Genomic DNA, 24,481 nt, shown 5'->3' with positions numbered 1-24,481 from the left:
ATTTATTTCTGTGCTGAGGTTTAAGTCCCTGGGCGTGTAGCTCTAAGGGATTTGGATTTCCTGAGGTGGAGCATGTCCATTAATTCTGGGTTGGACATGGCTTTATACGCCAGGCACAGATCGCCTCTGAGTAGGCGGTAAGCAACTGAGTAGAGCTGGAGTTTCTTTAGCCTAACTGCGTAGGGCATCTGTTTGAGTCCCTTGATCCTCTTGGTGAGGTACTTTTGGGGTCTTTCCAGTTGCTGCAGGTGTCGGGTAAGGTACATCCCAAATGGGGCATTGTATTCAATTATGGGCCTGATGAGTGATGAGTAGAGGGGCACAATGACCTCTCTTGATCTAGATATGAACACTTTCGTGATAAGGTGGGCTATATAGAAGGTCTTTCTAACCACTTTGGCAATGTGATTGTCAAAGAAGAGATTGCTATCTACATGGGTCCCCAAATCCCTAATTACTTCTTCCGTACTTAATGGATTACCACCTATGTGGTAATTTGTGGGCACTTTGTTTTTCCCAAAGGGGATGACTATGCACTTTTTGGCATTTAGCTTTAGGCCATGGCTCTGGCACCAGTTATCCGTCTCTGTGAGACCCTTTTGGAGGATGCTTGTGTCAGTCAGCGAGTCGATTATGGCACCCAGTTTGCAGTCATCTGAGAACTTGGTCAGCCATAGTCCTCCCATGTTAGCCTGTACCTCAGAGAAATATATACCGAACAAGAGAGGTCCCAAGACTGAGCCTTGTGGGACGCCACTTGTAACTGGTTTAGAGTCTGACATGGCACCTGCAATTCTGACCATGTGGGTTCTATCCCTGAGCCAGTTTGCAACCCATCTTGTCACATAGGGGTTGATATTTAAGCTGGTGACCTTATTTATGATGCCCGAGTGGGGTATTGTGTCGAAGGCTTTTGCGAGATCCAGGTAGGCTGTGTGGACTACCTTCCCTTCATCTATGGCCTTGGTGACTGTTTCAAAGAAGTTGACCAAGTTCAAGAGGCAAGATCTGCCCTTAACAAAGCCGAATTGGGTAGGATCCAGTGTTTGGAGGTTCCCAATGTCTTTGTTTATGAGTTTCATGATGATACTCTCCATAGCTTTGCAGATCAGGCTAGTCAGGCTTATAGGGCGATAGTTTCCGGGGTCCGTTGTGGCACCACCTTTGTGGAGTGGGACCACTGTTGCTGTACACCATTCCTTGGGTACATATCCTGTAGTAAGGCTGAGATTGAACAGTGACTTTATGTGAGGGTTCAGTTCTTCTTGGAGTTCGTGTAAGACGCAGGCCGGGACACCGTCCGGTTCTATTGATGCTGTGTTTATTGCTTTGGAGAGGGCAGCTCTCACCTGTGCATCTGTGATGTTAGGGAGGCTACACTCTGTTGGGATAGACATTTGCTCTTTTGGGGGGGAGGGGGGAGAAGTTTGCACTGAACCTGTCTGCCAGGATGTTGGCAATGTCTGTGGGTTCAGCGTATTTTTTGTCATTTTGAACTAAATCAGAGCATATCTGGGAGTTGCCACCCAGGTTCCTGACATAACTAAAGAAGGCCTTGTGATTATCTTTAGCATCTTGTGCAATTTTTCTTTCGAAGCTGGCCTTAGATGATTTTATGAGGGATTGTAGTTTCTTGCTAGTACTGATCAGAGATGCCTTCCCTTTTTGGGATTTTGCTCTATCATGTAGTAGCTTCCTCCTTCTGTTGTATAGCTTATTAATGGCTGGGGTCCACCAGATAGGTCTCCTGCCTTTGGAGGAATGAGTCTTGGTTTTATTAGGGATAGCACGATCCATGCATTCCTGTAGATGTTGTAGATGTCCATAGAAAGCATTTGTAAAGGATTCTGCGGTTTGGGCTGTATTTTCCACTGGCCCGGGGGCTTTGAAGGATTCCACCTCGGTTTTGAGAAGTGTGAAGTTTGCTTTTGAGAAGTTCTTCACCGTGGTTTCCTTGGCTGGGGGTGGGGACGGGATATGGATGTCCAGTGAGATTAATTTATGGTCAGATCTTCCCAATGAGGGGTATACCTCTGGTATGGAACATAGAGTCCCCATGTTGGTGATGATCAGGTCCAATATGTTTTCCCCTCTTGTGGGAGTGGTGACCAGTTTTCCATAGCATTTGAGTTTATAAATTCTAGGAACCGTTGGGCGAGGGTGTTGGGGCTTGAGTAGTGCTCCCAGTCTATGTTTGGGTAGTTGAAGTCACCCAATATAATGGTGTTTGGAGAGACCTTCATATTCTCCAGCGTTCTCAGCAAAGCCGAGTGGGGTTCCTGAGTTTGGGAGGGTGGTCTGTAGCAGGCTACAAACTGAAAGGCAGTTTTGCCCACTGTTAGTTGCACATAGATGGTCTCCGATGCTTCATGCAGTGCCACTAACCTGGAGGTGTGGGTATCTTTGATGAATATGGATACCCCCCCTCCTTTTGTGGTTCGGTCCGAGTTTTCGGGCCGAAAAGCATGGTATGAGGTATAACCTGTTAGTGCTGGGGGTGCTCTCGGGAGCCTTGAACCAGGTTTCTGTTACTGCACAGATATCGATATTCTCCATACTGAGGAGAGCCTCGAGTGCGTGCATCTTGAGGTTTAGACTTCTGGCGTTGAGCAGCATTACCCTTAGTTTCTTTTTCTATGGAGGTGGGTTTGTCTTTTGAGCCTTGCCTAAAAAAGGCACTATGGGGGTGGCAAGAGCCTTAGCCAGTATTCGAAAGCCCAGGGGTGACAGGTGCAAGCCGTCGCTAGCGAAGCAACGTGGCTTGTCGAGCATGTCATCCCAGGCTGACAGACACTGGATCCCCTTTGAATGACACCAATACTTTAGCCAATTGTTAAAATTGATCATTTTGTCTTTATACTGTGGCATCATTCTTGATGAGGGTAAGATGCTACTCAAGGTCAGGGTCATACCAACCTTGGCTACATGATCAGAGAGCTCCTCTATGTCTCTTTTCATGTAGTCCAGGGAGGTATGTCTCAGGTCATTCACACCAGCATGGACAATGACGGAGTCATATTTGTACTTGCTTTGGAGTGACCTGAGTGCTTGTGTTATGTGGCGGATCCTGGCACCCGACAGGCAGCTTATAGTGACCTTCTCCTTGTTCAGCCTGGTGAGTGGGACGTCAGTGTGTCTGACAATAGAGTCACCTATTACAAGTGTATTAGGTGTGTTGTTTAGCCTTAAGGGCTGTGACTGTGTGGCACACTGACTTTGTGAACTATGTGATACGTGGGTATTGTTGTGGGGTAGCGGTTGCTTGGATGGCTGCTTTGGAGGTCTCTGCTGCTTGGACAGATTTTTATTTAGAGCCTCTGAGTATGTTTATGTGTTTGGTTTTCTGTTGTGATAGGTCTATGTGAGACTGGATTTGTGGTGTGTGTGGTTACCTTCTCCTCCTGACTGACTGCGCCAGTATTGGGTTGAGAGAGCTCAGCCTCCAGTTTGGCTATATAGTTGTATCTCTCACATATATTTGAGCTTGTTGGGAGGAGGAGAGGGTGGTCTGTGTACATAAGGCAGTTGTAACATTGCCTCAAGATTCCCAGATTCACCAGCTGGACTGGAGAGTAAACCCGAAACTGACTTTTGGACATGCCAGAATAGTATAAGGAACTACTTTCTGACTGATAAAAAAGGACCAATAGGGAGCCAAGTACTTAAAGGGAGTATAAGAGGGTGTAGTGCTTTAGTTTATTAGTGCTTACTTATAAGATTACTTATATGAGCAACTGCAGGGCTTTAGAATGAAAATAGAGTGCTTACTTTGAGATTTAAAACAGTTCTAAGGGAAAAAGTGAAGAGCAGACTTTGTGGAGCCGGGAATAATTTAAACCCGTTTAAGCGGCGCTGCCCAATGCTGCGCTATGCGCAAAATTGTGCAAAACCGTACAAATGCGGGTTCTAAAGCAAGGAAACTGAAAGAGATAGGAATTGACCCAGAGCGGACAATAAGCTACTAGTTTCAGGGCTGAGACCACTCCTCCAGGGACAGATAGGCTGCTCAAAGCTCTCCACTCTCACTGGTGAACAGAGAAGCTTCCTCCTATCCAAGTAAGGATATGGGCAACACAGGGAACTATACCACAGTCCGGAATTCAGCAAAACCTGAAATCTGGACTAATCTAGTTTAGCAAAGGCGGGAAAAGAGAATATTTTTTTTTTGTTTGTTTGTTTTTTTGTTTTTTTCAGGAAACAGCAGAAAAACACACAGAAAACACTGTAAATGCTACAAACAGGCTAGCACACTTTAGTGTGTAGCCTACAACAGTTATACAATACAAAAACAACTTAAATTGATATAAAACAAGTGCAAAAACTGTAAAAAGCAGAAGGCAAATGCAATTTCACATGTATAGGCCAGTCTATTCCAATGGGGAGTCTCTGGGTCAGGAACTTATCCCTCCAGCATGTTTTGTTCATTGTGATGACAAGGTTTAGATTCCTGAAGCGTGTGGCTCTGAGGGATTGGGATTTCTTTAAATGGAGCATGTCCAACACCTCAGGGTTTGACATGGCCTTGTTAAGTAGAGATCACCTCTGAGTAGACGATATGCCACAGAGTATAGCTGGAGTTTTTTTAGACGGTCAGCATATGGCATCTGCTGTAGGCCTGTGATTCTTTTAGTGAGGTATTTCTGCGGCCTTTCCGGCTGCTGCAGATGTCTTGTGAGGTACATACCAAACGGGGTGTTATACTCTATAATGGGTCTAATGAGGGATGAGTACAGTGGGACAATGATCTTCTTTTTTCTGGATGAAAAGCCCTTAGTGATGAGGTGTGCCACATAGAAGGATTTTCTCACTGTTGTGGTGATGTGGTTATCGAAGGTGAGACCACTGTCCACCTGTGTCCCCTAAGTCTCTCATCACACTTTAGGTGTTTAGTGTACTGCCACCTATGTGGTAATTCATGGGTACATGGATTTTCCCAAAGGGGATAACTATACATTTCTTGGCATTAAGCTTGAACCCATGGCACTGGCATCAAGCATCTGTTTCTGTAAGGCCCTTTTGTAGAATATCCACATTATTTGGGGATTCAATAATGGCTCCCAGTTTGCAGTTATCTGCGAACTTTGTTAGCCAGAGTCCCTTAGTGTTGGCCTGTACTTCAGAGAAGTAGATGCCAAACAAGAGTGGTCCCAGGCCTGAGCCCTGAGGTACTCCACTTGCCACTTGTCTGGAGCTGGATTTGGAGTCGGCTACTTTTACACTCTGGGTTCTGTCAGTAAGCCAATTGGCAACCCATCGAGTGACGTAGGAATTTATGCCCAGCTTAGTAATTTTATCTATGATTCCAGAGTGAGGGATGGTGTCGAAGGCCTTGGTGAGGTCCAGATAAGCTGTGTGGACTGCCTTACCCTCTTCTACAGCTCTGGAGACTGAGTCGAAGAAGTCAATCAGGTTCAGGAGACAAGATCGTCCCTTCACGAACCCAAACTGGGTGGGGTCCAGTGTTTGAAGGTTGCCAATGTCTTTGTTTATAAGTTCCATGATAATGCATTCCATGCCCTTGCAGATCAGGCTCGTCAGACTGATGGGATGGTAGTTCCCGGGATCCAAGGTGGATCCCGCCTTGCGGAGTGGGATAACTGTAGCTGTGGCCACTCAGTGAGCATGAAGCCTGAGGTGAGGCTATGATTAAATATGACACTTAGGTGAGGTGCCAGTTCATTTTGTATTTCCTGTAGTACACAGCCCGGGATGTCATCTGGTCCCATGGATGCTGTATTCGTAGCTTTGTAGAGTGCAGTTTCTACCTGTGTGGCCGTGATTACCGGAATTTGGCAATCTTTTGGTATTGAGATGGGGGGGGTGAGGGGGGTGAAGTTGGCACTAAATCGATCTGCCAGGATATTGGCACTATCCTTGGGATCAGTATATTTAATGCCATTCTGTTGTAGCTCAGAGCAGATCTGAGCATTGCCATTTAGATTCTTGACATAACTATAGAATGTACTGTGGTTGTCTTTGGAATCTTTGGCAATTTTATTTTTGTAACTAGCTTTGGAGGATTTTATGAGGGATCTCAGTTTCTTACTGAGGCTGGTGAGGGAGTTTTTTGCATCTTGGGATTTTCCTCTTTTCTGCAACAGTTTCTTCCTTCTGTTGTATAGTTTTTTTTATGGCAGGGGACTACCAGATTGGTTTCCTTTTTTTTGGAGGAGAGCATCTTGGTTCTATTTGGGATGGCACGATTCATGCACGAGTGGATGTGCTCCTACAGTGCCTTAGTGTAGGATTCAGCAGTCGGACTTTCAGATTCCCGTCTGCATGGGTGCCATGAAGTTTGTCACTTCTGACTTGAGTAGCATGAAGTTAGCTTTGGAGAAGTTTTTTACAGAGGTTTCCTTACTGGGGGGTGGGGGTAGGATGTGGATGTCAAGGGTGATTTGCTTATGGTCAGACCTGACCAATGAGGGGGTGACCACTGGTGTGGAGCATCTATCTCCCATGTTGGTAATGACCAGATCTAGGATATTAGAGCCCCTGGTGGGACAATGGATTAGTTGATCCAGGGCGTTGGAATTTATGAATTCCAAGAACCGTTGGGAAAAGGTGTTGGTACCCGAGTAGTTTTCCCAGTTAATGGCAGGGTAGTTGAAATCACCCAGCATTAGGGTGTTTGGTTGGATCTTAATATTTTCCAGTATGTTTAGAAAGGTGAGAATATTGGGGCATGGTGGGGGATCTGTAGCAAGCTACAATTTGGATTGCAGTCTTACCTAGAGTTAGTTGCACCTGGAGAATTTCAGATGTATTGTGTTGGGCAACTAGCCTGGATGTGTGAATATCTTTGGTGAATATGGACACTCCTCTACCTTTAGTGTTTTGGTCTTGGTTTGGTGGCCGAAAAGTGTGGTAAGAGTTGTAATTTAGTATTGCAGGGGGTGCTCTCTGGAGCCTTGAACCAGGTCTCAGTTATTGCACAGACATCAATGTTCTCCATTTTTAGGAGTGTATCGAGAGAGTGCATTTTGAGGTTTAGACTTCTATCATTGAGTAGCATTACCTTCAGATTTTGCATGCTTGTATCTGTTACTGTGCTGGTTTTGTCCTTTGAACCTTGCCTAAAAAAGGCACTATAGGGGTGGCAAGAACATTAGCCAGGAATCTGAAGCCCAGAGGTGACAGGTGCAGACCATCTCTGGCAAAGCATTGTGGTTTGTCGATCATGTCTTCCCAGGCAGATGGATACTGGATCCCCTTTGAATGACACCAGAAGCCAATTGTTGAAGTCAATCATTTTGTCCTTATACTGTGGTACCATTCTGGGCGAAGGCAGGATACTACTCAGGGCTAGGGTCATACCTGCCTGCGGCACATGATCCGAGAGCTCTTCCATGTCTCTTTTCATGTAGTCTAGGGAGGTACGTCTCAAGTCATTCACTCCAGCATGGACAATGACAGAGTCGTATTTGTACTTGTTGTGGAGTGACTTGAGTGCATGCGTTATGTGGCGGATCCTGGCACCCGACAGGCAGCTGACTGTAATTTTCTCTTTGTTCAGCCTGGTGAGTGGGTCATCAGTGTGCCTGACTATAGAGTCACCTATGACTAAAGTGTTGGGTACATTGTTTTGCCTTAGGGGCTGTTGTTGGGTGGCACACTGGTGTTGTAAGCTATGTGTCACTTTGGTTGTGACTGGTGTTTGCATTTCAGCTTTGGAAGCCCTTGTTGCTTGGGCAGGTTAATGTTAAGGGCCTCCGCATATGTGGGTTTAGTGTTGCTATGTGTGGGTGTTGATGGTGTGGGTTTTGAAGGGCTATGTGTTGCTTGAGGTGTAGTGCAGGTGTTAGCCTCTCCTCTTGAGAGAGCTTTGCTTCCAGTTTGGCTATGTAAGTGCATCTCTCGCAGGTTGTAGTATTGGGTGGTAGGAGGGTTGTCTGTGTACATGAGGCAGTTGCCGCACTGCCCCAGTATGCCCAGATTCACCAGGTGGACAGGAGAAATCACCGTTAGCTGACCTTTGGACATACCTGTTTAGGTGCTTTTTTTTGTAAAGTACAAGAGCTGTTTTCCCTTACCTTTGCAAGGTACTTTGCAATTATAGGCTGTTTAGTGCCTACGATTAATTTCTCCTTATTGACAAGGAGAGTTGGGTGCTTGTATCAGTTTCAGGCTTCCTGTGCTTTCCAGCAGGTTCTAGAGCAAGTGCTAGTTACAGGAGTTCAGATTTTAGTGCTACTACTGCAAAATCAGCTAGTTCTAAAGGAAATTTTGAAGAGCAGACTTTCTGGCACCTGGAATAGTTTAAACCATAGCCCTGTGGTGCTGCATGATGCGAAAAATGCGCAAACACACGTGTTTTTAAGCCAGAAAGTTGAAAGGGATAGAAATCAGCCCAAAAAGGCTAATAAAATTACAATTTCAGAGCTGAAAACCACTCCTCTAGTGTTAGATAGGCAGTACAATGCTCACCTTTCCCCCTAGTAAGCAGTAGGACTTCCCTCTACCACAACAAGGTCTGGATAGCTCTGAACACAGAAAATAAAGTCCTGAGACAAGCAAAGCCTGGGATCTGGACTCTACTGGCTAGGAAATGTGGGAAATGAGCAAACAAGATAGTATTTTTTTTTTTTATTAAAACAGGCTAAACAATGCAATAATACAGTAAATAAACACAGAAAAGGCTAACACACTTCGGTGTATAGTCCTAAATAGTAAATGCAATTAAAACTCTACAAAATTAGCAATTTAAAACTTTTTAAATGAAGCAAGGCAAGTGCACAACTGAAAAACGATTTAAGAGGCAGTAATACAGTAGAATAAGTAGCTAGTCTACGTATACAGAGAAGTCTATATATACAGAAAAGCAGCTAAAACACACAAACAATTCAGATGCAGTGCAACCTAGAGCACCTGAGTTGTATCAATATTAAGGCAAATACAGTTTTAATAAATTCACTAAAATATACTTTATACTTTCAAAATGTTTGAGAAGCACAGTCAGAACACAAGGAGATTCAGGCAATCTTTTTTTTTTTTTTATTAAGAAAGGGAGAAAGGAGGAACAGAAGGCCTTCTCAGATGTTCTCTCTGCATTAGGTAGAATGAATGAGCTAATGACACTAGATTGGGAGGAGTGTCCCAGATCAAATTTACAGTAGGGATGGGCAACTGCAAAGCCACCAAGTATAACAACAAGACACCAACACGGAGGGAGGGTGGAGACTTAAGCTATTAGCCTACACTCTTTTAGACAGTAAACACTACAGAAATCTTTATGACAGCAGTGAGGCACAAAATGAAAGTTTTTAAACAGATAAAGGAGCAAGGAGACTCTACAGAATGCTTTTAACTGCAAACAAATCAGTTACCCGTGCAGATTAGTTAATAGCAATAAAATACAGTAAAACGTATGCAGCAGGTAATAAAACGTGCTATATATTAATTGCTAGAAGCAATAACCAGTATAAATAAGCCAAAAAAACAGGATACTTATATCAGAGTTGTAGAATGCTGTAAAGCTCTATCCCAAGCCACCCTGGCTAGTCTGCAAATTGGGTACGACCTGATTCACCCTTGCTTGTATGTACCACATGACTGTGGTATTGTCTGTAACCACTTAAAGAGGTTTCTGGGACCAAAAGATGGACAAAAATGTTGAGTTCCTTGATCAAGATAAGCAACTCCATGATATTTATGTACTTACATTTTTCCTTGGTGCTGCACACTTCGCTGCACTTTTATCCCTCCTAAAACTGCTCTCCAAGCAAAGTCAAAAGCATCTGTGGTGACTGACTGCTTTAGAGCAGGGAGGAAGAAAAGGAGACCTGGATTTAAGGATGTCTGTTGTCTTCACAAAGTGCTTTCCCTTCCGACAAACCCCAGTACTGGGATCTGAAAAGACAAGGGGTGTTGGTGCTGGGACCAAAGGGTCTTCAGATACCACTGTATCTTTCTCATGTAGAGTCTTGTCAGGGGTATCATGAGAATCATTGATGCCATTTCACCCAAAATCCTGAGGTATTCCCTCTCAGTGACTGAAGTCTAAGTGGAAAACCTTAGAAATAAATTTAAATAGAGATCAAATTTTTCTTGTGGGAAAAAGCTCTTTGAACTGAGGTTATAGCTGACATCCCAAGAACACAATCCTGTGTAATGGAGTCAAGAAAGGCTTCTTTTGAATGTTCCCTTAGGATCCCAGTATGTGCAAGAGCTCTCTCACCCAAGAGATTCCTCCCACCTTGAAAAAGACTCTGCAAAGATAAGCAAGTCATCTAAATATGGAAAAATGTGGACAACCTGTAGCCTGCAATGAGCTATAATCACAGCTAGCCACTTTCTGAACCCTCATGGTGCAGTGGATAGTCCAAAGGGTACGGCAGAGAACTGATAATCTAATCCAAACACACAAAGCCTTAAGAAACAGCCGAAGTCTGGATGAATATGGATGCGATGATAAGCATCTTTTAAGTCTACTGGTAACATGAAACTTGAAAGAGAAAGAAGAGATAACAGGTTGTAAAATTGTTTTTTTGTGTCTTTTCGGCTTTTCCCGCTTAGGGGTTGCCACAGCGGAACTCCGGTCCACTAATGATTGGCAGTAGAGTTTTACGTGCTGGCTTGCCAGGCCTAACGCACAACCTTCAATGAAGGAATGCCCATTCGCGCATGTTGCCACACAGAAGACGCTCTAACTGAGAATCGAACGGGCAACGTCTAACTGTGAGGCGACAACGTTACCGCAGCAAAACATTTTAAATTTGGGCACTATCACAAATGGGTTTAGAAAAGAAAGATCGAGAACTGGTCTCCAAGCATTTTCTTTCTTTGTTACTAGGAACATCATTGAATAAAACCCCTCCCCACCTGGGAAGGAGGAAGTGGTTTTACCACTCCTTGAGACAGTATGTGATGACAAATAAGTGAAAACAAAAGAATCATATCTGCAGGATGAGGAATGATCTCCCAGAAAGGATGAATTTCCTCCCATTGCCATTTGTAACCTTGCTGAATGATTTTCAGAACCCATTTGTCTGAAACAATCTGTTGCCAAACAGAAAAATGGAGATTCAGACTTTCTGGAAGAGAAAAGGGACCAGGATAAGAGGGGGTCATAAGGTCTCTTGAATCAGACTTGTTGGACTGTCATTGGTTTTGTGAGGTTTGAAACTTCTTTTTGGAACCCCTCTGCCATTTCTTCTTAAAAGTCTATTTACCTGAATTCTGTTGTGGTTGTTTATCCTGTTTTGAAAAATCCCTTGGACAATTTGGAAAAGGATGGCTGAAAAATCTCAGAGATTCTCTGGCTCAGCCTGCCCCTTTCATCACACTTTTTGATCACCTCTGCATCAGAGGGGCCAAATACTAAATCTCTATCCAAAGAAGAATTTCAGATTTCATTTTTTACATCATCTGGGAGATTCTGAGAATGCAGGCAAGCAACATCCTTAACATAGTACTAGTGGCCATAGCTCTGGAAAAACTTTCAATAGAGTTATACACAAACTGCAAACAATAAGTAATGATGTGTACAACAGAAGAAACGTAAGTTATTTAAAGTAGATTTTTCTTCACAATTAGAAACTGTAGAAAATAAAACACTTCCCATACATTCACAGTTTGTTAGAAGAACAAACTTTAACATGTGAGCCTGACAATTCAAAAATTTGAAAATGAAAGTTGCAGAAGAATACACTTTTTCCCCAATACATATCAATAATTTTCCCATCCTTATTAGGAAAGAGTAAAATGGAAATTAACTAAGTTCTTGGCAGCAGTGAATCAACTAAGGCTACAGCTAACTGGGTCAGGTTTGGGAATAGTGTATAAAAATTTAATAGACTGAGGAACTTTATGCATCTTATCCTATGTGCCTTTTTAGAGACAGCTGGCTGACTATTAGGAAAATTGCAGGCAGTAAGACACACATCCTGTCAAGTAGAAAGGACAGGAGGACTGGGTGGAGGTTCTGGAAAATCCTTCTGCAGCAACTCAGCATTTTCTGAGGGACTGAAAACACTTGGAAATTGAAGCAGTAGTATCAAAGAAAAGGAAACCCTCACAGGGAGAATAAGAAATTGATTCAGAAATCTGAGGACAAAACCTTGAATCTGTCCCTGTATCTTCTTGTTCAGATTCAGAATCTGGAATCTATCTAAAAAAAGAGGAATCCCTTTTTCTTTTACCAGAATATACTTTACAAGAAGGATCAATGGCCTAAATTTAACCCAGAGCCAGTCCCAGTAAACCACTCCTATCCAACGACATTTGAAGAGGGGTAGCTACATGCTTGATTTTCTGTTTTTTTTGACAGGAAAAATGGGGCCTTTCATGTTCTTATAGAAGCAGATGCTTCCCCGGGGACTGGCACAGCATTGTTAGACAACAGGGAAACCTTCCCTGTTCCTACTCCCAGGGCCGGCAAGAGTGGCTCTCCATTGCCCACTAAGGGGACTGCAATGGCTGCAGGAGGGGTGGCTAACCCCTCGTTGTAGGTGCAACATCAGACGGATCTGAGGTAAAAGATAAGTAGTCTGAGGTACAACAAATGGCCACAGCAGAGTCACCCACCTGTGGCTGAGGCAAACTAAACTGCTAGCTTGCTGTGGTGGCAAAGACTGTTTGCCTAACATGTTCTTTTTGTGGCTAGAAGAAGGACTGACCATGGGACCAGCTGTCTGTTCCACTTTAAAGCCAAAAATGGTGTCGCCTTCCTAGGGAGTGCAAGCAGCAAATGCCAGTAAAACTAACAGTCTACAAAAGTTACTTTTCTGACAGAAAAAAAACACAGTAAAAAGCACTTTAAAGCAACGGTGGCCCCACAATGTTAAAATAAACACAATTTCTCCACACAAAACATTTTCCATTAGTTGGCACTACTTTTAATGTGACAGAAAAAATGACTGCTCTGTTTAGAAGTACATTAGAGTCTTGAAACCATCCATTAAATAACAACACTCCTAGTTTTAAAATGACTTTTCTGAAGAGGAAAGTAATAAAGCACCAATAAAATTTAAGAAAATGGAAGGTGTTTTCACCAAAGGGGAACTTATCTGTCCAGCAAAGAAAACCACTAGCAAAACGTACTCTTCATAGGCAGTAAAAGCTCGAGCTGCCTGACAGTCTGCAGGCATGGAAGGTGCCCTGAAGCTTTGGAAGCTGTCCGGCTTTTATATTGTTAGAAGAATATAACCCATATAGCTAAGGCTAATGCAGCAGTTATCAATATGAAGAACACCACCTCCTGCTGCCAGCTAATAGGCAAATTCCTTAAAAATTAAGGAATTCCTAGGTATACAGAGTATGTGACAAAAAGCATGGACAGGCATTGAAGCATACAGCTGGTAACATATAAACATCAGTGATGCACAATGTGGACAAAGTCACACAGGGAGAGTAATGGTTAGGCAAACAGAGCAAAAAAAAGTCCATGCTGGGCTTGTATGATAACTCTTCATTTTTCCAAGGTCTGTTATTTCCCTCTAACACTCACACTGAAGCATTTATTACACTTAAGGAATGGCCTCTGCATTTGTTGATATTATGTTATAAGTGCTGTGTGTGCATACTTGTTTCATATTGTTTACTTGTTTTGATTTAAAAAAAGTCAATTTTATGTATTGTGGCAATGTTTTTCATGCCAAAGAATAAACTTTTCTTTAAGTATAGCTTTATTAAGCATCCAGCAGTTTTATTTACTTATTATTTTTATTTGTTAACCAGGTGAATGGCCTGATTAATTGTCCCTACTAATCCAAAACCTAGGCTGAACAAAAAAACCGTGCACACAAAACAACTTCACGATTTGCAAGGACAAGTACAAAACCACCATATACATTACAGGGAAATTAGAAATAATGCTTTAATTACATTAACAAGTACACAAAATGTGGAGACCTTAGATGACTGCAAAATTATTGAAGAAACAAAGTAAAGAAACAGCATTTGCAGTACAAAGAAAACTGAAAAAAACTATTATAAAAAACACAGAAGAAAGAATATTTATAATGATATAAAAATTCATTGTATTAGCCTAACAAATGTACAGGTATTTACAGTTAAATAATGATCATGTTTTGAAGCTCAGCTGTTTTACCACTCTATCAAAGTCTAAACCAACTGTATTTGAAGTGAATATTGTAACAGATAAAAACTGGAAGTGGAAGTTTTCAAAAAGAGTACAAACACATTACATAGAACCCACCCCCCAGAAATTATGGGAACAATACATTCACAGAGTAATGTTTTGGAGGATGAGTGAGGTTTAAATGAAGACGAGAATAAATCAATTTATGTAATGTTGGACTGATGAGAATTATATAAAAGATATATGTGACGTATAATGTTTATAACTGTGAACATGTTAACATGTTTTTTCTTTTACATAAAGGTATGTTTGTCTGTGTCTTGTGATAATTCAGTAAAGGCATTACAAACAGTGTCATTGCTCTAAAACTTTACAGAAGTGGAATCAGATCTGTGCAGCTGAATTCAGCCATTACACTGGAAGCAAACAGATTTTTATGTAAAAGTTTCTTTTAACTTTGTTTTGAAAGCTGAGAGCATTGCTCATTCCTGATGTTTTAGGTTCTTTTTATTCCATAAAGCACTAATTTAAAAAATCCTGTTGTAAAAATTAGTAAAACAATGTAACACAGATAAGAAATATTTTATATATACACAGTTTTTAAGTACTGATGAACTTTATGTTTGCATAATTAACACAGATCATTTTAAAAGTTTTGCTAAAAGCCATTCTTGTTGTTTACTGGATTTTATTACATCATTTTGTAAATTGCATTTAAAATGTTTATTTGATATTGTGCTGTGCTGGAGAAATTTTAATAAAATAAGAGAAACAAAAGCACTCAACCAAATTTCTACAGAAGTATGCTTCTCTCCATTGCAATTAACCTGCTTTAGTTTGGAATTTTATTTTTTCATGCTGGCTCACTTTGCTTGCCATTTTTAAACTTGTAATAGACTTTTAGTTGAGAAATTGCTTGTTGAAAAATAGTCTCTGCATGTTTTATAAAAAAAAAATAAATAAATAATGCCAGATCAAGTCTTAAACCAAGTTGTTTTTAGTGATTAACATTAGGAACAAGATTATTTTATACGCTGCATTATCTGTGGGAAGATCAATTATTTATGGGGTGTAGCACACAGCATGACACCACATGTTTATGACTAGTTGGTTATTTTCAGTCTAGCTGCAGAGGTTTGTGAATTCAGACAGCAAATTCTGCTGATTACAGACCTGTATGTGCTAAGTTAGAGACTAGAGTCCATGAACATGGTAAAGTGAACAGAAGGTACTTTCTGTATAATGATATTAATGAAAGGAAAGGATAGTAAAGGACCCAAACATAACCTTTTTTAACATTTTTTCATTGTTGCTTTCATGCAGTATACATATGTTTTCTTGTTAGCAATTATAATTCACTCTAACATTAGATAAATTGCTCAAATCCTGCCTGCCATTAAACTTCACTCCTCAACCTTTACATTATTCTGAATGCACTATTCTCACAAATTACTACTTCTACTTCTATGCAAATTGCTCTTTCCATTTTCTAAATATCCCAACTCCAATTCTTTCATCACCTTTACAATAGTCAGTACTTCATTTACAGTTGGGGTAAGTTTTTTATCTCCATTTCCTAGCATTGTTTTTTTTTTTTGAGTCAACAGTATTAAACTTCATAAGGCCTTACTGACAAGGCAATTCAGATCCAATTTGCAGCTCAAAAGAATAATTTTCTTGGTTACAACAATTTGTTCTCCTGACATTTCTCACAAAGTACTACATAGGGATTTTTTTAAATTCTGCCAACTTGTTACATTCCCAAAACACATGTTCTCAATTATCTCACTCTCTTTCCTATCACACTTCCTGCATTTGCTGTCTACTGTGTAAAAAATAATCTGAAGTCCACTTGGGATATACAAATATTTAAATAAACATTTCCAAGCAAATATCCTAAACCTTCTTGTTGCTGTTGCAAATTTGGGAGCCATACAGATGTCCCCCAATTGTTCCTTTGTAAACTGCCTTTCCAGTCTCTCTTCAAAATTTTTCTATCCTCTTCCAGTTGATTCTTACCCTTACAATGCAATAGTTTATATGCACTACAAATTATGCATTTTTAACAGCAAATTCTGTTTTAGACTTAATTAAAAACACTAACATGTTTATTTTTACTTAGCACTCCCCAATCTATTTCTCTTTACCTATGTTCTGATATTAATCACTGGTGGGGTGGCACTCTCTAACCTGCAGTCCAAACTTCTGCTTGGCCTTATCCCACCCTATTAACTTTCTCTTTCTAGTTATTAGCTCAAAAAACTTACTTCCTTTGCTCTTTTTTTCCAGTGAATTTCAAAACCCTCTTGCTTATCTCCTATATCCCTACTTGCAGTCATCCTCATTGGTAACATCTGCTTTATCCATTTCCATGTTGGATTAGTTCTTAAAATACTTTTCACTACTTTGTGAATTTAATGTTTTACGTGGTGGTTCTCATTCTAATAAAGGGCCTGCATCCTAAATCCTGCTCTCTTCTTATTTCTTGAAATAACCCACCTCATTTCATCATCAACATCATAATTTTCACCATCATCATCATCCCTTCCCATTTTGATTTATAACGTTTTGCTTGTGTTATGAATATGAGCCTTAACTGAGTAACTTTAAAGTATCCATTCAGATCGGGTAATTCTAAGCCACCATGTGGAATAGTGGAGAATCAACTTATCTGACTTAACTCTTGCCTTATTCCTCTCCCCCCAAATATTTTCAGCTCTATTTTTTCTTAAATCCCTTTAATAAATTATGACATACGGGGCAAACATACATTAACAGACAATAAAAAAAAAATTAACATTTTATCCACTTACATTTATCATACATCACATATCTTTACTTTGTAACTATCAACAGTCCGGCATTACATAAATTGCTGAATTCCTGCCTTCCCTTAAACCTCACTCCTCCCCCTCCTGAAAATTATTCTGCATGTATTAATCCCACAATTTCCATCTGTTTCTATGTAATTTGCTCTTTCCTTTTGTAAAGATCCCTCTTCCAGTTCTTTTATCTATTTTATAATACTCAATAGTTCAAATACAGTTGATTTAGACTTTGATTTTCATTTTCTAGTAATTGCTTTTTTGGTAAACAACATAATTAAACTTAATAAGGCCTTAGTATGTCTAGGCAATTTAGCTCCCTACTGAAATTTCAGCACTCAAAATGCTGAGTGCCGACAAGCCAAAAAATAAAAATAAAAAGACAGAAAACACACGAGAAGAGTGAATCTCAAAAACTGCTCTTCTAATTTAAACTTCTTTTTTACAGGGGGGCAAGCCCCCCACACCCCTCCATGTAGGATGCAAGCTGCGCACCCCCCCCCAAACTTATATATACCAACTCCAAGATTGCCATACCTCAGAGAAAAGGGAATATTCTGAGACATGGCATTAGGGACTTAGTATATGTAAGTCTGATCTTTTGGCTAGTTAGACTCTGTATTTTTGGAGTTGGTCTAGTGCAGCAGTCCCCAACCATTGGGCCATGGATCATTTGGTACCAGGCCGCACAGAAAGAATAAGAAACATTTTATGTTGGGCGTCCGACTATTCAGAAAAAAGTGTATGTATGTGTATGCATGTGTTTACATTTCTGTCTGCATGTGTGAGTGAATGTGTGCATGAAAGCAGAATGTATGTGTACATGAAAGCAGAAGAGACTGTGTATGTGTGTATGACAGAGAGTGAACAATGAAACTGGATGAGCCATTATTTTACACTTGCTAAGCAGCGCTTTTGCTGTTTAGCGAGTGTAAAGTAAAAATAAATGAAACCAAAAAAGTGTGAGTGTGTGTGTGTGTGTGTGTGTGTGTGTGTGTGTGTGTGTGTGTGTGTGTGTGTGTATGTGTGTGTGTCTGCGTGTGTGAGTAAGTGAACACATGCACGAAAGTAGGAGACTGTGTGTGTGTGTGTGTGTGTGTGTGTGACAGAGAGAGACACACACAGGGTGAAGAATGAGAAATATCCCTGGCAGCAGCAGTTAAAAGAGGTTTGCATACCTCTCAACCTATCCACACAAGAAATCTGGACAAAGCCACAAATAGCAGGGGGCCAAATGACCAAAAATAAGGACAGATTTTAAATATTGCTCGTATAAACTTAGAAAGTTGCTAGAACAACCTGGTTTCCATTGGCATGTATATTATCTGAATGATAGGATGTCTGAAACTGAAATGCCTATAATTATTTAATGACTTCAATCCCCAGTCATTTGCCAGAAAATTACACATTTTATGAGAATGGGTCCAAACATATGAGCCAAAAATCTGGACATTCTGCAAAAATCTGGACAGTTGAAATGTATGCTCTGTTGACTCTTAGCTCAAAATATCTGGATAACCCTAAAATAAACAGGGGACAAAGGCTCAAAATAGGAACATATTTTACTTGATTATTAGGATTTGTGTTAGCATACATTTTCTGAAACAGACGTACATAAGAGAGTGAAGGAGAGTGACAATAAAGAGGTTTGCATACCTCTGGACCTTTCAGCTGAAGAAATATGGATAAAGCCTAAAATAAAGAGGGAACAATGGCTCAAAAATAGGAAAAGATACTGATTACTGCTTTTAACTTGCTTAAATAAAAGGATTTGTATTACTATGAATTTTATGAAGAAAATAATAGTCTGAAACTCAAATGTATGCCATTATTTAGTAACTTAAATCTTCAATGACTGACAACAAACCAAATGTTTTAGGAGTAAGGGACCAAAAAATAAAGTAAATGTGCCTGGATATTTTTAAGTGTTATATTTTGGATGTAAAATGCTTCCTCCAACACCACTGACATATACTACAGCAAGTTTTTAGGCGGAGGAACTACTTTACATCAAAAATATATAAAAACATACTATAATACTTAAAAAAAATAAGTAAGTGCTACAACACAACAATTTTACCTACAGCCCATTATCTGGGCCCAATAATGCCCTCCAGGATGTGTGTTAATGTGTACTTAATGGCCCTTCCAGGGCAATAGAGGCCATCCACCTGAGGCATTGGGCCTCATAGCACCCCTGGAGTGGGCATTAATTACACATTAACACATACCCTGACTGGCATTACTGCTTGCTTATTATGAGCATATGATGGCCGGTCCCTGGAAAATTTTCTTATATGAAAATGGTCCGTGGTGCAAAAAAATAGTTGGAGACCACTGCTCTAGTGGGTGTCAACATTTCAAATAGTTACCAGGCTATTCATTTCCTGTGTCTCAGATCAAAATAATAATTTCCTAAGTTACAGCTATTTGCTCAGCCAGTATTTGTGACAGAGTACTCTGTAGGGAATTTTTGAACTCTGCCAACTCATTATATTCCCAAAACATATGTTGCCAGTTAGCTCTTTCTTTCTCCATCACACCACCACCATTTGTTATCTATGTGTAGAAAAAATTCTTTAAAGTCTGCTTGGGGCATAAAAATATTTATGCAAACACTTCCAAGCAAAGATCCTAATGCTTCTAGATTTTGTTACATATTTTGGAGCTATACATATGCCACCCATTGTTCTCTTGTAAATTGCTTTTATAGTCTCTCTTCCCAATCTTTTCCTAACCTCCTCTGATTCTTATAGTTGCAATATTTTATATGTCCATCTAATTATCCATTTTAAACAGCAATTTATGTTCTATATTCAACTAAAATCTCTACCAGAGCAAGTCTTTCACTTAAAATGTCCCTATTTCTCTTTGCCAATACATTGGCATTAATCCCTGGCAGGGAATGCAGTCTCTAGCCAGCAGTCCAAGCATCTTCTTGGCCTCATCAAATGCTATTATTTTTCCCATTCTAGTTATATGCTCCCAATATCTTGGTTTCTCTGCTTGTTTTCTCCATTAAATTCTAGCCCCCTTGTTGACTTTCTGTATCCCTACTTGCAGTCATCCCTACTGGCAAAATTCTCTTTTCTCCATTCTCATTTTTGCTTAATTCTTAGAATACTTTCTGATATTTTGCTAATGCAATATTCTGTATGGTTGTTCTTGATTTCCAAATTTCTTGGCTTTAAACAAAATTTCATAACATTTCCAGAATATCTCTAATACCACTACAGGATCTCTGATTATTTTTCTTGTTATAGGCTCACTAAGTTTGGCTAGAAGCCTTTTTACTTTCTAAGCCATTACGCTAAAAGTTTTTGTGCTCTGGAGTAGTTATCAAAAATAGTTACTTAACAGCATTATTTCTAAACTCATGCATATTATCCAGATACTCCTTTTAGTACTCTCCACTTGTTCCTCTTTTTGTTCTGTAAAATTCCCCTTATTCTGCAGTATTTTAACCTTTGTCAGTCCCTTTAAGTAATTCTTATTACGTTTTAAGCATATATTTTTCTCTTTCTACCCTATTTTTAAACTCCATTTTCATTTTATCCCACTCACAAGCTAGAACTTCTAAAGATATTTATATATTCTCTAATAACTCTGGAATTTCCACTAGCCATTTCTTAAATTCCTCTCTTTTTAACAGGTAGGTGGGAAAGTGCCAGAGTCTCATTTTTACTTCATTACTCTGCATTTTCATCTTAGTTTGTTGGTACATAATCTGAAATACTGAAGGTGTGTTGAAGTTTTCAATTAAAGGCACATGGTCCTGTGAAATATACTTTCTATCTAGTCTAACCCAGTTATCGTACCTTGGGGAAGAGTATGTAAATTCAGTCCCAGTTCCTTCTATTGAATTCACATCTTCCATACCAAATATTTCATAAATTTCTTAAGAAATCTACCCCGTTTTGTTATATTTTCCCTTCTAGATCCTCCTGATCCATCCTCACTATTACAAATCAAATTCCAGTCCCACCTAAGTATTATTCCCTGCTGAAAGGTGATTATTTCTCCCAAAATGTTAAACTCCATAATAGCAGTTTTGGGTGGAATACAAATACATTCCAGTATAATCCTCCTCCTTTGCCAAGAGCCCCATACTACCACAAATCTACCATTAATGGTTAGTATAATCACTCCCCTTCACATCTGTACCCAAAATGTTGCTGAATATCTATTCTGAAAGCCTTTCTTTGTCAAATTGACATGCTCACCTCTTTCTAAATGTGTCTCCTGCAGCATTGCCATTTGTACTCTGCTTAACATAATTCAATACCCTTTCCTTTTTGTCTATACTTGTAAGGCCATTTATGTTCCAGGATAATATGGATAGTGTAGTCATTATGATTTGTTCCCATTAATAGACAAGGCAGTTTTTTTGAATATGTATTTTCAACTTTTGTGTTACATGCACATGCTAATGTTTGGAAGGGTGATCTTTTATACAATTGTTACTGCTCATCTCCATTTCACACTATGTCAGATTTTTCAAAACTTTTTGTTTTAATGACAACCCTCAAGCAAAAAAATAAATATATTTTCCCAACAACCTCATTCCCTCTTAACTTAGAACAAACCCACACAAAACTATGTATATCTTCAAAAAATGAAGTTCGGTCCTATGGGTAGTAACAACTTTCCAAATTGACAGCTGCTCCCAAAGACATTACCTAACCTAAAATTAAGGTTACCCATGCTACATTGCATACAACACTATGTGTTCCTACGTATACTGATTGCTGCTTGGCCATTTGTTATCTTTAGTCTCCTCCCAGATGTGAAAAAAAACTTGTCTGGTTTCAGAAGATATTGCATTAGCCCTAAGAAGAAGTGCACTGACTATCTTTAAATAAAATTATGTTGTACAGTGTTCTATCAAATGCATTAAAATATTAACATTCCACATTCCATTTCAAAAAAGATTAGCACCAAAGTGGCTGAAACAAAAGTGGACCAAATACAAACAGCTACTCTCCCAGGCTCAGATAGCCTAGCCCCTTGGTTCATTCACCTTTCTAAGGACAAGTACAAAACCACCATATACATTACAGGGAAATTAGAAATAATGCTTTAATTACATTAACAAGTACACAAAATGTGGAGACCTTAGATGACTGCAAAATTATTGAAGAAACAAAGTAAAGAAACAGCATTTGCAGTACAGAGAAAACTGAAAAAAAACTATTATAAAAAACACAGAAGAAAGAATATTTATAACGATATAAAAATTCATTGTATTAGACTAACAAATGTACAGGTATTTACAGTTAAATAATGATCATGTTTTGAAGCTCAGCTGTTTTACCGCTCTATCAAAGTCTAAACCAACTGTATTTGAAGTGAATATTGTAACAGATAAAAACTGGAAGTGGAAGTTTTCAAAAAGAGTACAAACACATTACATAGAACCCACCCCCCAGAAATTATGGGAACAATACATTCACAGAGTAATGTTTTGGAGGATGAGTGAGGTTTAAATGAAGACGAGAATAAATCAATTTATGTAATGTTGGATTGATGAGAATTATATAAAAGATATATGTGACGTATAATGTTTATAACCGTGAACATGTTAACATGGTTTTTCTTTTACATAAAGGTATGTTTGTCTGTGTCTTGTGATAATTCAGTAAAGGCATTACAAACAGTGTTATTGCTCTAAAACTTTACAGAAGTGGAATCAGATCTGTGCAGCTGAATTCAGCCATTACACTGGAAGCAAACAGATTTTTATGTAAGTTTCTTTTAACTTTGTTTTGAAAGCTGAGAGCATTGCTCATTCCTGATGTTTTAGGTTCTTTTTATTCCATAACGCACTAATTTAAAAAATCCTGTTGTAAAAATTAGTAAAACAATGTAACACAGATAAGAAATATTTTATATATACACAGTTTTTAAGTACTGATGAACTTTGTTGATGTTTGCATAATTAACACAGATCATTTTAAAAGTTTTGCTAAAAGCCATTCTTGTTGTTTACTGGATTTTATTACATCATTTTGTAAATTGCATTTAAAATGTTTATTTGATATTGTGCTGTGCTGGAGAAATTTTAATAAAATAAGAGAAACAAAAGCACTCAACCAAATTTCTACAGAAGTGTGCTTCTCTCCATTGCAATTAACCTGCTTTAGTTTGGAATTTTATTTTTTCATGCTGGCTCACTTTGCTTGCCATTTTTAAACTTGTAACAGACTTTTAGTTGAGAAATTGCTTGTTGAAAAAATAGTCTCTGCATGTTTTATAAAAAAAAATAAATAATGCCAGATCAAGTCTTAAACCAAGTTGTTTTTAGTGATTAACATTAGGAACAAGATTATTTTATACGCTGCATTATCTGTGGGAAGATCAATTATTTATGGGGTGTAGCACACAGCATGACACCACATGTTTATGACTAGTTGGTTATTTTCAGTCTAGCTGCAGAGGTTTGTGAATTCAGACAGCAAATTCTGCTGATTACAGACCTGTATGTGCTAAGTTAGAGACTAGAGTCCATGAACATGGTAAAGTGAACAGAAGGTACTTTCTGTATAATGATATTAATGAAAGGAAAGGATAGTAAAGGACCCAAACATAACCCTTTTTAACATTTTTTCATTGTTGCTTTCATGCAGTATACATATGTTTTCTTGTTAGCAATTATCATTCACTCTAACATTAGATAAATTGCTCAAATCCTGCCTGCCATTAAACTTCACTCCTCAACCTGTACATTATTCTGAATGCACTATTCTCACAAATTACTACTTCTACTTCTATGCAAATTGCTCTTTCCATTTTCTAAATATCCCAACTCCAATTCTTTCATCACCTTTACAATAGTCAGTACTTCATTTACAGTTGGGGTAAGTTTTTTATCTCCATTTCCTAGCATTGCTTTTTTTTTTTTTGAGTCAACAGTATTAAACTTCATAAGGCCTTACTGACACGGCAATTCAGATCCAATTTGCAGCTCAAAAGAATAATTTTCTTGGTTACAACAATTTGTTCTCCTGACATTTCTCACAAAGTACTACATAGGGATTTTTTTTTAAATTCTGCCAACTTGTTACATTCCCAAAACACATGTTCTCAATTATCTCACTCTCTTTCCTATCACACTTCCTGCATTTGCTGTCTACTGTGTAAAAAATAATCTGAAGTCCACTTGGGATATACAAATATTTAAATAAACATTTCCAAGCAAATATCCTAAACCTTCTTGTTGCTGTTGCAAATTTGGGAGCCATACAGATGTCCTCCAATTGTTCCTTTGTAAACTGCCTTTCCAGTCTCTCTTCAAAATTTTTCTATCCTCTTCCAGTTGATTCTTACCCTTATAATGCAATAGTTTATATGCACTACAAATTATGCATTTTTAACAGCAAATTCTGTTTTAGACTTAATTAAAAACGCTAACATATTTATTTTTACTTAGCACTCCCCAATCAATTTCACGTTACCTATGTTCTGATATTAATCACTGGTGGGGTGGCACTCTCTAACCTGCAGTCCAAACTTCTGCTTGGCCTTATCCCACCCTATTAACTTTCTCTTTCTAGTTATTAGCTCAAAAAACTTACTTCCTTTGCTATTTTTTTTCCAGTGAATTTCAAAACCCTCT

The 24,481-nt window shown here is 39.1% G+C and overlaps 1 protein-coding gene across 2 annotated transcripts in view; it reads right to left on the bottom strand.

The window, feature by feature from the left end:
* Positions 1–24,481, bottom strand: part of LOC122813124 (phosphofurin acidic cluster sorting protein 1-like) — a 3,500,289-nt gene that overhangs the window by 2,122,359 nt on the left and 1,353,449 nt on the right. The gene's annotated exons all lie outside the window — the stretch shown is intronic.

The sequence above is a fragment of the Protopterus annectens genome, chromosome 1.part1, assembly GCF_019279795.1.
Source record: "Protopterus annectens isolate FY-2018-M chromosome 1.part1, PAN1.0, whole genome shotgun sequence".
In the NCBI taxonomy this organism is placed as follows: Eukaryota; Metazoa; Chordata; order Ceratodontiformes; family Protopteridae; genus Protopterus; species Protopterus annectens.
This window is presented reverse-complemented; position numbering and strand designations above follow the sequence as displayed.